Source organism: Saccoglossus kowalevskii, chromosome 19, assembly GCF_978046115.1.
Source record: "Saccoglossus kowalevskii chromosome 19, keSacKowa6.1, whole genome shotgun sequence".
Taxonomy (NCBI): Eukaryota; Metazoa; Hemichordata; class Enteropneusta; family Harrimaniidae; genus Saccoglossus; species Saccoglossus kowalevskii.
In genome coordinates, this window is record NC_140659.1 from 5,413,032 (window position 1) to 5,425,188 (window position 12,157).

A 12,157-nucleotide genomic window follows, 5' to 3' on the forward strand; every position below is an offset into this window, starting at 1 on the left:
TATATCTTATTTCACAATATGTCACCAATCAAAATTATGAGATACTGGATAGATATAGAGATATATATAGCCTGTTTACTCCCATGATGCACCACTTATCTCACAATGCAAGTTGTCTTGCCTCTCAGAAAGACTATAGCCTGTTTACTCCCATGATGCATCACTCATCTCACAATGCAAGGTGTCTTGCCTCTCAGAAAGACTATAGCCTGTTTACTCCCATGATGCATTACTCATATTACAATGCAAGTTGTCTTGCCTCTCAGAAAGACTATAGCCTGTTTACTCCCATGATGCATCACTCATCTCACAATGCAAGGTGTCTTGCCTCTCAGAAAGACTATAGCCTGTTTACTCCCATGATGCATCACTCATCTCACAATGAATGCTGCAGTGTGATAGCTGGACATTATTGAGGGTAATGCCACAGTGTGATGCTTGGACATTATTTAAGGGAGTGTGAATGCTGTAGTGTGATAGCTGGACTTTATTGAGGGAAATGTCACAGTGTGATGCTTGGACATTATTTAAGGGAGTGTGAATGCTGTAGTGTGATAGCTGGACTTTATTGAAGGGAATGTCACAGTGTGATGCTTGGACATTATTTAAGGGAGTGTGAATGCTGTAGTGTGATAGCTGGACTTTATTGAAGGGAATGTCACAGTGTGATGCTTGGACATTATTTAAGGGAGTGTGAATGCTGTAGTGTGATAGCTGGACATTATTGAGGGGAATGTCACAGTATGATGCTTGGACATTATTTAAGGGAGTGTGAATGCTGTAGTGTGATAGCTGGACATTTTTGAGGGGAATGCCACAGTGTGATGCATGGACATTATTTAAGGGAGTGTGAATGCTGTAGTGTGATAGCTGGACATTATTGAGGGGAATGTCACAGTATGATGCTTGGACATTATTTAAGGGAGTGTGAATGCTGTAGTGTGATAGCTGGACATTTTTGAGGGGAATGCCACAGTGTGATGCATGGACATTATTTAAGGGAGTGTGAATGCTGTAGTGTGATAGCTGGACATTATTGAGGGGAATGTCACAGTGTGATGCTTGGACATTATTTAAGGGAGTGTGAATGCTGTAGTGTGATAGCTGGACTTTATTGAGGGGAATGTCACAGTGTGATGCTTGGACATTATTTAAGGGAGTGTGAATGCTGTAGTGTGATAGCTGGACATTTTTGAGGGGAATGCCACAGTGTGATGCTTGGACATTATTGAAGGGAGTGTGAATGCTGTAGTGTGCGTATCGTAGCAACATAGAACGTTCTGTGACATATCCCCTGAGAATTGAACGTTTATGAGCACATGGAAGGTGTATACTGTCAAACGATTTATTTTCACTGTCATTTAATTTCATTATTCTGATGTTTTGGGCAATTTCACTGTTTTTTTATGCATTTGGCAGGAAACAATGAGTTCTATTGTTTTCCATTTCATGTGGATTTTATTTTAAATTAGCAGATTATAATTATTAGAATATATAGCGAAATTAAAACCCAACTTATGATTAATGCATTTACAGTGTATAAGAAAGCCAATGCAACACTACAGTTGATGGCAAGAAGGCACTCTCAAAGCCAATGCAACACTACAGTTGATGGAAATAAGGAACTCTCAAAGCCAATGCAAGTTGATGGCAAGAAGGCAAGTTGTTGCCAATGCAACACTACAGTTGATGGCAAGAAGGCACTCTCAAAGCCAATGCAACACCACAGTTGATGGCAAGAAGGCACTCTCAAAGCCAATGCAACACTACAGTTGATGGCAAGAAGGCACTCTCAAAGCCAATGCAACACTACAGTTGATGGCAAGAAGGTACTCTCAAAACCAATGCAACACTACAGTTGATGGCAAGAAGGCACTCTCAAAGCCAATGCAACACTACAGTTGATGGCAAGAAGGCACTCTCAAAGCCAATGCAACACTACAGTTGATGGCAAGAAGGCACTCTCAAAGCCAATGCAACACCACAGTTGATGGCAAGAAGGCACTCTCAAAGCCAATGCAACACTACAGTTGATGGCAAAAAGGCACTCTCAAAGCCGATGCAACACTACAGTTGATGGCAAGAAGGTACTCTCAAAACCAATGCAACACTACAGTTGATGGCAAGAAGGCACTCTCAAAGCCAATGCAACACTACAGTTGATGGCAAGAAGGCACTCTCAAAGCCAATGCAACACTACAGTTGATGGCAATAAGGCACTCTCAAAGCCAATGCAACACCACAGTTGATGGCAAAAAGGCACTCTCAAAGCCAATGCAACACTACAGTTGATGGCAAGAAGGCACTCTCAAAGCCAATGCAACACTACAGTTGATGGCAAGAAGGTACTCTCAAAACCAATGCAACACTACAGTTGATGGCAAGAAGGCACTCTCAAAGCCAATGCAACACTACAGTTGATGGCAAGAAGGCACTCTCAAAGCCAATGCAACACTACAGTTGATGGCAAGAAGGCACTCTCAAAGCCAATGCAACACTACAGTTGATGGAAATAAGGAACTCTCAAAGCCAATGCAAGTTGATGGCAAGAAGGCAAGTTGTTGCCAATGCAAGACTACAGTTGATGGCAAGAAGGTACCCTCAAAGCCAATGCAACACTACAGTTGATGGCAATAAGGCACTCTAAAAGCCAATGCAACACTACAGTTGATGGCAAGAAGCCACTCTCAAAGCCAAGCAACATACCCTAATTCAACCCATACAGCGTTTGAAATAAGTTAATATCTTAAGTTCTTTATTTTCTATATCGTAGTGTGCACCTTACTTAATCGGAACCAAAAACGGCTATCCAGTTTTACTTCAGCATTTTCAATGCGTTGTAAATAAGTATAACATTGCTAAAAGCTATATGTTTTCAGTACAATACGACTATTAATATTATATTATTCCTTTCTTTATATGTCTTAACTAAAATGGTATCAGGTAACCCTAACGTGAAACGCCAGGAATGGTCCATCGACGTACTGCGAGGCCCCGATTTGAGGTCACCTAAGTAGTTTGTCATACAGATGATCCTATAATTTCAGAGATCTGATTGGGCAGATAAAGCAAGTAACATAATATTAAATTCGGAAGTTTGCATTTAATTTATATGCAAATCATTCATACTATTATATCATGCGTATTATTTTCATAGATTTGTTTTTCTGACAATGTAGTGGTCTTATTTGTATACGCATTTATTCAAAACACTGTTCAGTGTACAATAATTAAATAAATATTGTTGCAAGATGGGTTGATAAGGCGTACTGTTGATTGACTGACTGGTGATTTTCAAAACACCGTTTTTATGATCATGACTGTGTGCCCTGTGTGTTGTGAATAGCGATGAACTGCCCGTAATAAACATTAACTTACAAACATCGTTTTCTTGTACATGTGCGTATGCTTGCATTATCCGTTTAATTTCCTCGTTTGTTGTAATTTTGACTATGATTTTGTAACCCCCCTCCCCAACCCTTTTAGAACAGTTTGCAGGGAACGAACATCGTCCGGCTGTAGAGGGCGCGCTTAGTTCTGAAAACGTGCCCTCTGTGGTTCTTGATGTTCTGATCCAGAATGATATGTACACTGCATGCAGCATAACTTTACTCGTTACGAGCAACTATCTTAAAACAACAAAAAGTGTGTAACATACAACGAATACAGTCGAAATGATGGTAAGATTCACATATAGTACACTTCGAAGTATGTAATAAAACAGTCAGCGCAAGAATTTCCTCCTCTAGCTTGATTGCACAACGTGTGCCAGTTCAATGTCCTTCAGAAACATTCCAACGCCGTTTTTATTTTCAATGAAACCATGGACTACGAGACGTAAATATTTCTGATTACTTTTCACAGATTGTTTACAGTCACCGCAAAGGAACTTGTAGTTTACCCGGGGTTAAGTTAGATATTAGTAATGGTTAGTAACCGGGATATCGCCATCCGTTATTAAACATACAATGTATATTGACTGCGTGATTTATTAATTAATAATAATACATGCGATTATACAAAAATAATCATAATTACTGTGCAGGTTGTTAATTTCGACTACTGTTTTAAGGTAGCGTGAAGGGAAATTTTAACCTTTTTTTTGATTTTTCAAATATTGATAAAACGGTCACTTTAGACCTTGATACATCATCCCAGGTTTACAAAAGATCGAAATCGCGAAATAACGTTGTTTAAATTAGTGTTTTTTAAACGCTAGCAGAAAAGACTACAATTACCGTTTCGTGGATATTTACATAACGTTTATCTTTGGAAGGGTTTAAATGATACTTAACATCTTATCTGTATACTCTGTTGACGATTTTGATATAATGCGTGTTTATCTAACGTCCATTGTCAGCATTATTGTCAGTCGTGACTTCGTCGGAGCATGGACGTACTAGAGTGGTCGGAGAAACATGGTCATACAGTACTCATTTCGCCCAACCTTCCGCTTTTACATCGACCGCTTATCGCTTAATTTCCGACCATGCGGTCTCGTCCGACCGGTAACCGACCGCATTTTAATCGCGTTGTTTGTTCGCTCGCTCGCTCATTGAAACACCGACCGCTCGCCCAAACACTGAAAACTGGCACATGAGTGGTCAAAATGGTGGTTTTGATAGTAAAGTGTGAACATACAACTAGTATTAACTATTATTAAATTCTAATAGTTGTATGTATGTCGATGCCAGTTGGTTTCTCCATGGAGCTAAAAAAGCTCCATGGTTTCTCCATACTGAGTTTAGGAAGGGCGTCGATCAACACAATTGACCGTAATTCATGGGGGTCATGTCCGTAATTTGTGGGCTGAAACCCCAAATAATTAAACAAGTATTATTATTATAATCGAAATTATCAACGAAAGACGAGATTTTTTAAAGATATTTACAGACATACTGTCATGAAAAACATATGTAAAATTAACAAATACACAAAGGGGTGTAATATTAGGTTTTATTTTAGGCTTATAAATATTTCCTTTCACTCAGCTCATGCATGGAACTGCCGTTTAGCTTCATGGTCCTTCAGCTTGTCTTCGCCTCGGAGGAAAACAACAATAATAATACAAAACACATTGCGAAGACTCAACAATCAGGAAAGAAAACCCAGACAATCATGTCGTACTTGTGTCGAAATACAATCTGTATTTCACGTCTGAATACTGTTTTAAAAAAAAATATTCAGTCCAAGCCAAATCGAGGTCAAGGGGTCAGATTGCGTGCATATAATTATAGATAGTTAAAGCAAAAAGTATTTGAACTTTTGTGAGCTGTTCAACATTCATAAAAATCGGAAATTTTTCTATAAGTCCGAATTTTAAATGCGCGCGAGCGAGTGGGCGGTGATATTTCGGGGTTTGCGCGGTCGAAAATAAAGCGGAAATTGTCCGGTCGAATTCAACAAGCGGTCGCAAAAGCGAGAAAAAAATGTAATTGGAAAGCGGAAGCGGGCGGGAGGTTGTGCGAAATAAGTACTGTAACTTTGCGCAACTTTCTTTTAAATCGTTTTATTTTCCAAGTATTTTCAGTAATGTTTGTCAGAGGATTATCCCTCGTTGCTCGTTTGCATAACAATAGAAACCCAAACGTTTCTGGAGTACGGACTCAAATGCCAGCAGTTTTCTTCATTTTTCACGCTCGAGCTTGAAATTATTCATTATCTGACACTCTTTATGAGTTCTATGATATCAGTGGTTAATATGTTCGGCCATTTTTTAGTGTATATTTATAATAAAGCAGCAAATCTACAGTGTTTTTTTTTTAACCAAAACGTTTTTCTCGAGTTGAAGTTTTGACTGAGTACGACTCATTGGGACCGCCGCCAAATCAAGTGCGTTCGGACTAGGACATTCAAACTCGCAGTTATCGTTCAAAAGATAATGATGGTGCGAAATATGTCTGGGTTTTTAAAGAAAGTGCTTTGTCACAGAATGTGCCAAGGTATGAAATAATTTGGGGACAAAAAACAAACCTGCATAGAAATCGGAATAATAGGTCTTTTGATTACCGGGGACACATTTCAATGGACTTGATTACGGACAATGCATGACGTAAATTTCACTAGGCAGTGTGTTCTCGCAATCGCGGACTTAGTAATTTTTACAAGGTTCGCCATTTTTTGATATCACGTGACAATTAGGTAAACAATGACTGTCCAGTTTGTGCGAACTTGTACCTCTATACTTCGTCTTTTGAAATATATAAGCTAAATTACTGTTCTGAACGAGACAACAGACAGAAAATGTTTTATTCGAAAACGTCACAAAACCCTTCTCGCTACCTTGAGTATATTACATTCAAAATAGCGCCCTGAGATTGTGTTTGAGTGATCAGATATACCTATGGATTATATAAAGCTTATGTCTTCAAATTAAAGGTGAATAAATCAATACTTCCCACTTTAAAACAGTTTATCATTACATGTATTGGCTTAGCAGTAGATGTAGCTCTACCTTTTGATCGACTAATTATGCAACTTTTGTCTGTGGGGATTGGTTTATGCAATTTGTGCTTAAAATGTCATGGAAAATATTAGTGCATACGTTATCTACTAGATTTCTTATTGGTTAATCAAATCGACCAGCTAAATGATGGGATTACTGGTGAACATGGCATATGCTAATTTAACTCGTTGTTATTAAATGCACACCGGATATGGAGTGTGGTACAGGCCACGATAATATCACTGCATAATGTACAAAATGAGCTGTTTGCAAGAACAATATTATTCCGGGGGTGTTAGGGTTGTGCCTCCCACCCCCAGACTTCTACCCCTTTCTAGGCTACCACTATACGAAAAAGGTGCCTGCCTTTACAGACAATTGGCTACAAATGTATACCCCTTCTCAGACTATGTTTTTTTTTTGTCTCTTTTTGTCTTTGTCTTTTGTCCAGTGGTGGTTGGGGCAAAGCTAATTGCAACTAAATTTAATGATTATAAAGATAAAGAAGAAATAAGGAAAAACGCATACAAACTGAAAGGGTCTGATATTTTTATTCAAGAAGACTTTTCAAAACGAATTCGCATGAAAAGAAAGAAACTATTTGCATATCGCGACTCGTTGCTACAAGATGACCGGAGTAATAAAGTTACCGTACGCTATGATCAGCTAATTGTATACAAACCATCCGGTGTTCGATTGGTTTACATCTATGACGAAGCTAGCCAAGCTGTTAAACAACTACGCCAACACAATAGCTAAGAATGTGGCCAAGGCTCAAACTTACGAGGTGCACATGCAGCAATATCTTTTATGTCATGGAATGTGCATGGTCTATTATGTAAACAAGATGACACAGATTTTCATTGTTTTTGTAATAATTTTGATGTATTTAGTTTACTTGAAACATGGTGTATTGATATAGATGATGTAAATTTGTTTTCTGGTTATGTAGCATTTAATTGCCCCGCTGTGAAGTTTAAGAACCGGGGAAGAGCAAGTGGCGGTGTCGTCACTTATGTTAAAAAAAGTTATTTAAAAGGGGTTAAACGAATGCTTCCTGAAATCACGGGGGCGGTGATTTTGTTATTAGATAGTCTATTTTTTGGTTTTGAAAATGACATTTTGCTTGTTTCTGCATATGTCCCTCCAGAAGGCTCAAAGTGGTATTTACGGAATGATGACGTAATGGATGGTATAATTAAACTTGAAAATGACGTGGTAAATTCTTTGTCACAATGTAATGCTGGTGATATTAGCATAATAATGGCTGGGGATTTCAATGCTAGAACCGCATCTGACCCTGATTACATGTTACATGATGATGCTCGTTATAGCATTGGAATCGATCCTAATTATATGCAGTGTGATTTTGATATTCCACGCCATTCTAGGGACCTTACCCGTAATAATTTTGGCATTTCACTTCTGTCTATGTGCAAACACCTGTCTGTATGTATGTTAAACGGCAGAAAAGAGCCTGGAGAATTCACGTGTATTGCAAATGATGGTAGAAGTGTAGTCGACTACGCCCCGGTATCCCTGGATTTGTATGGCTATGTGACATCCTTCACAATACCAGTCAGGAGTGAGTCTGACCATTTTCCACTTTGTTATAAACTTAGAATTTCTGGTGTACTTAATTCAGACGAAAATTCGATCGGAAATAATTCCATTGTGAAATTTCGTTGGAACAACGAACTATTGCAATATTATAAAACACGTGTTCTGGAGAAAACTGCTGAAATTAATTTATTGACTAATCAACTCGGGGCTCATAATTTAAACGAAACAGTTACCCAATTTACAGATATTTTAAAAGAATCGGGAGAAATTATGCAAGTACAGATCCCTAACAAAAGATTATCTTCACACAGACAAAATAAACAACCATGGTATGATGAGGAATGTCGCATGGCAAAATTATATAAACTTTCCCGTTTACGTCGATATCGTGATACTGGTCGTGAGATTGATTTAAATAACTACAGAAGTGCCCGTAATTCATTTCGCTCACTGGTGAGAAAAAAGAAACATACATATAACGAAAAATTGCAGGATACAATTAGAGAAAACATAACAAGTGAAAAATGTATCTGGGAAACTATTAGAAAGAATAAGAGTAAAAATCAAACATCTATAATCCCATTACAAGATTGGGCCATGTACTTCGAAAAACTGTACAAGCAGGATTCATGTAACAATAACATACATAGATCGAGAGCAACTTACTGAAGTTAAAAACTTTCTGTATAGTTTTGATCCGCATTCTACAGAATTTGGGGAAACTGACACATCATTGAATGTGCCAATAACGAATGAAGAAATTATTCAGTCAATACATAAACTTAGAAATGGCAAATCTGCAGGTCCTGACCTTTTAATCGCTGAATTTTTTAAATTTTCATGTGATGTGTCGATAACATTTTTGAATGCCCTTTTTAACTTAATTTTTAATACCGGTATCTTTCCGGAAGGTTGGTCAAAAGGTATTATTATTCCTATCCACAAGAAAAACAGTCGAAATGATCCCGGTAACTATAGAGCTATATCACTCATGAGTATATTTGGAAAAATCTTCACCAGTATCATTGAAGCACGACTATCAAAATGGGCAAGGGTTTTTGATATAATCCCAGAGACACAGGCTGGATTTAGGGAAGGCTATTCAACTATTGATCAAATATTCACATTATATGCCATAATTCAGAAACAGTTAGCCAGGAAAGGAGGGAAATTGTATTGCCTCTATATAGATTTCCAGAAGGCATTCGACTCTGTTAACAGGGATTTTTTATTGTTTAGACTGGCCAATAATGGTATCAACGGGAAAATGTATGTAATTTTACAAAGTATTTATAAAGACGTCAAATCATGTGTTCGTGAAGGAGGAGTCACTTCGAGATTCTTTGAATTGAAGAATGGGGTTCGACAAGGGTGCATGATCAGCCCTATTTTATTCTCATTTTACATTAATGAGCTACAATGCATGTTGGATGACTCTGGGTATAGAGGAATACAATTGATCCCGAACGACATGTTAGAGTTGTTTTCATTATTGTATGCTGACGACATTGCTTTATTTTCAAATTCTGTTTTGGGCTTGAAAAGACTAATTAGTATATTGTATGAGTTTACAAACAAGTGGGATCTAAATATCAACTTAAATAAAACTAAAATTGTAGTATACAGAAATGGGGGATATCTCAGTAAATATGAAAAGTGGTACTTCGGGAACAAGCAACTTAGTACTGTTAGTTCATATGAATACTTGGGATTGGTAATGTCATGTAAATGCTCTTTTAATATTACCACAGAAAATTTAGCTATAAAAGACAAAAGGAAATTGATTGCAATCAAAAGATACTTAGGAAATATGCAATGTTTTAAAGCAGACTTGTATTTTAAGATTTTTGACACCTTAATTCAACCTGTACTTACATATGGGTCTGAAATTTGGGGATATGGTCAATATCAACATTTAGAAAGTGTACATACATCTTATTGTAGGCAATACCTCGGTGTAGGTAAAAATGCTCCAACTTGTACAGTATTAGGAGATTGTGGGAGGCTACCCTTATTTTGTTACCATGTTAAACGATGTGTGAAATATTGGTTAAAAATTACTAGCATGGATGAAAACAGATTACCCCAGAAAGCTTACCGGATGCTACTTTCACTGGACGAAAAAGGACAAAGGTCATGGGCCACAGAAATTAAATAACTGCTATTTAAATATGGATTTGGTTATGTCTGTTTAATCAAGGGGTGGGGGACTCTGATATGTTCTTGTATAAAGTTTGTGAAAGGGTCAAAGATACTGGAATTACAGATTGGTATATAGACGTTTGTTCTGGCGAAAAAACGCAGTATTATAGACAATACAAAACAAATTTTGGGATTGAAAACTATGTGACATTGCCACAATTAAAATTGCGCAGAGCAATAGCAAGATTAAGATGTGCGTGCCACCCCTTAGAAATAGAAAGAGGCAGACATAATAATATCCCTAGGGAGAGCCGTATTTGTCATTTGTGCCTGCAAGAAATTGATGATGAATATCATTTTTTACTAAAATGGGACACAATCAGGAAAAAGTATCTTCCAAATGAGACACAACCCCCAAATTTGAATACTCTAGTACAACTATTAAGTTCCTCTAAAAGCCAAATCATTAACTCTTTGGCTCTATTTATTTAAAAGTGTTTTTTAATCAAAGATCAAATGAGAATAACCTAATAAGCTTGTATGTATATATATATTAATATCCCCATCACATTATTATATAGGGCTTATATTATCTATTGACACACTCTTCATCTATATTTTCATACATATTTTGTAATGTAAATTTATTTCTTGTCAATAATTAATTTGCATGATTGTAATGGGCCGGAGGCCATTATACAATTAATAAATTAATATTATATTATTTCACTAGGCAGTGTGCTCTCGCAATCGCGGACTTAGTAATTTTTACAAGGTTCGCCATTTTTGATATCACGTGACAATTAGGTAAACAATGACTGTCCAGTTTGTGCGAACTTGTACCTCTATACTTAGTCTTTTGAAATATATAAGCTAAATTACTGTTCTGAACGAGACAACAGACAGAAAATGTTTTATTCGAAAACGTCACAAAACCCTTCTCGCTACCTTGAGTATATTACATTCAAAATAGCGCCCTGAGATTGTGTTTGAGTGATCAGATATACCTATGGATTATATAAAGCTTATGTCTTCAAATTAAAGGTGAATAAATCAATACTTCCCACTTTAAAACAGTTTATCATTACATGTATTGGCTTAGCAGTAGATGTAGCTCTACCTTTTGATCGACTAATTATGCAACTTTTGTCTGTGGGGATTGGTTTATGCAATTTGTGCTTAAAATGTCATGGAAAATATTAGTGCATACGTTATCTACTAGATTTCTTATTGGTTAATCAAATCGACCAGCTAAATGATGGGATTACTGGTGAACATGGCATATGCTAATTTAACTCGTTGTTATTAAATGCACACCGGATATGGAGTGTGGTACAGGCCACGATAATATCACTGCATAATGTACAAAATGAGCTGTTTGCAAGAACAATATTATTCCGGGGGTGTTAGGGTTGTGCCTCCCACCCCCAGACTTCTACCCCTTTCTAGGCTACCACTATACGAAAAAGGTGCCTGCCTTTACAGACAATTGGCTACAAATGTATACCCCTTCTCAGACTATGTTTTTTTTTTGTCTCTTTTTGTCTTTGTCTTTTGTCCAGTGGTGGTTGGGGCAAAGCTAATTGCAACTAAATTTAATGATTATAAAGATAAAGAAGAAATAAGGAAAAACGCATACAAACTGAAAGGGTCTGATATTTTTATTCAAGAAGACTTTTCAAAACGAATTCGCATGAAAAGAAAGAAACTATTTGCATATCGCGACTCGTTGCTACAAGATGACCGGAGTAATAAAGTTACCGTACGCTATGATCAGCTAATTGTATACAAACCATCCGGTGTTCGATTGGTTTACATCTATGACGAAGCTAGCCAAGCTGTTAAACAACTACGCCAACACAATAGCTAAGAATGTGGCCAAGGCTCAAACTTACGAGGTGCACATGCAGCAATATCTTTTATGTCATGGAATGTGCATGGTCTATTATGTAAACAAGATGACACAGATTTTCATTGTTTTTGTAATAATTTTGATGTATTTAGTTT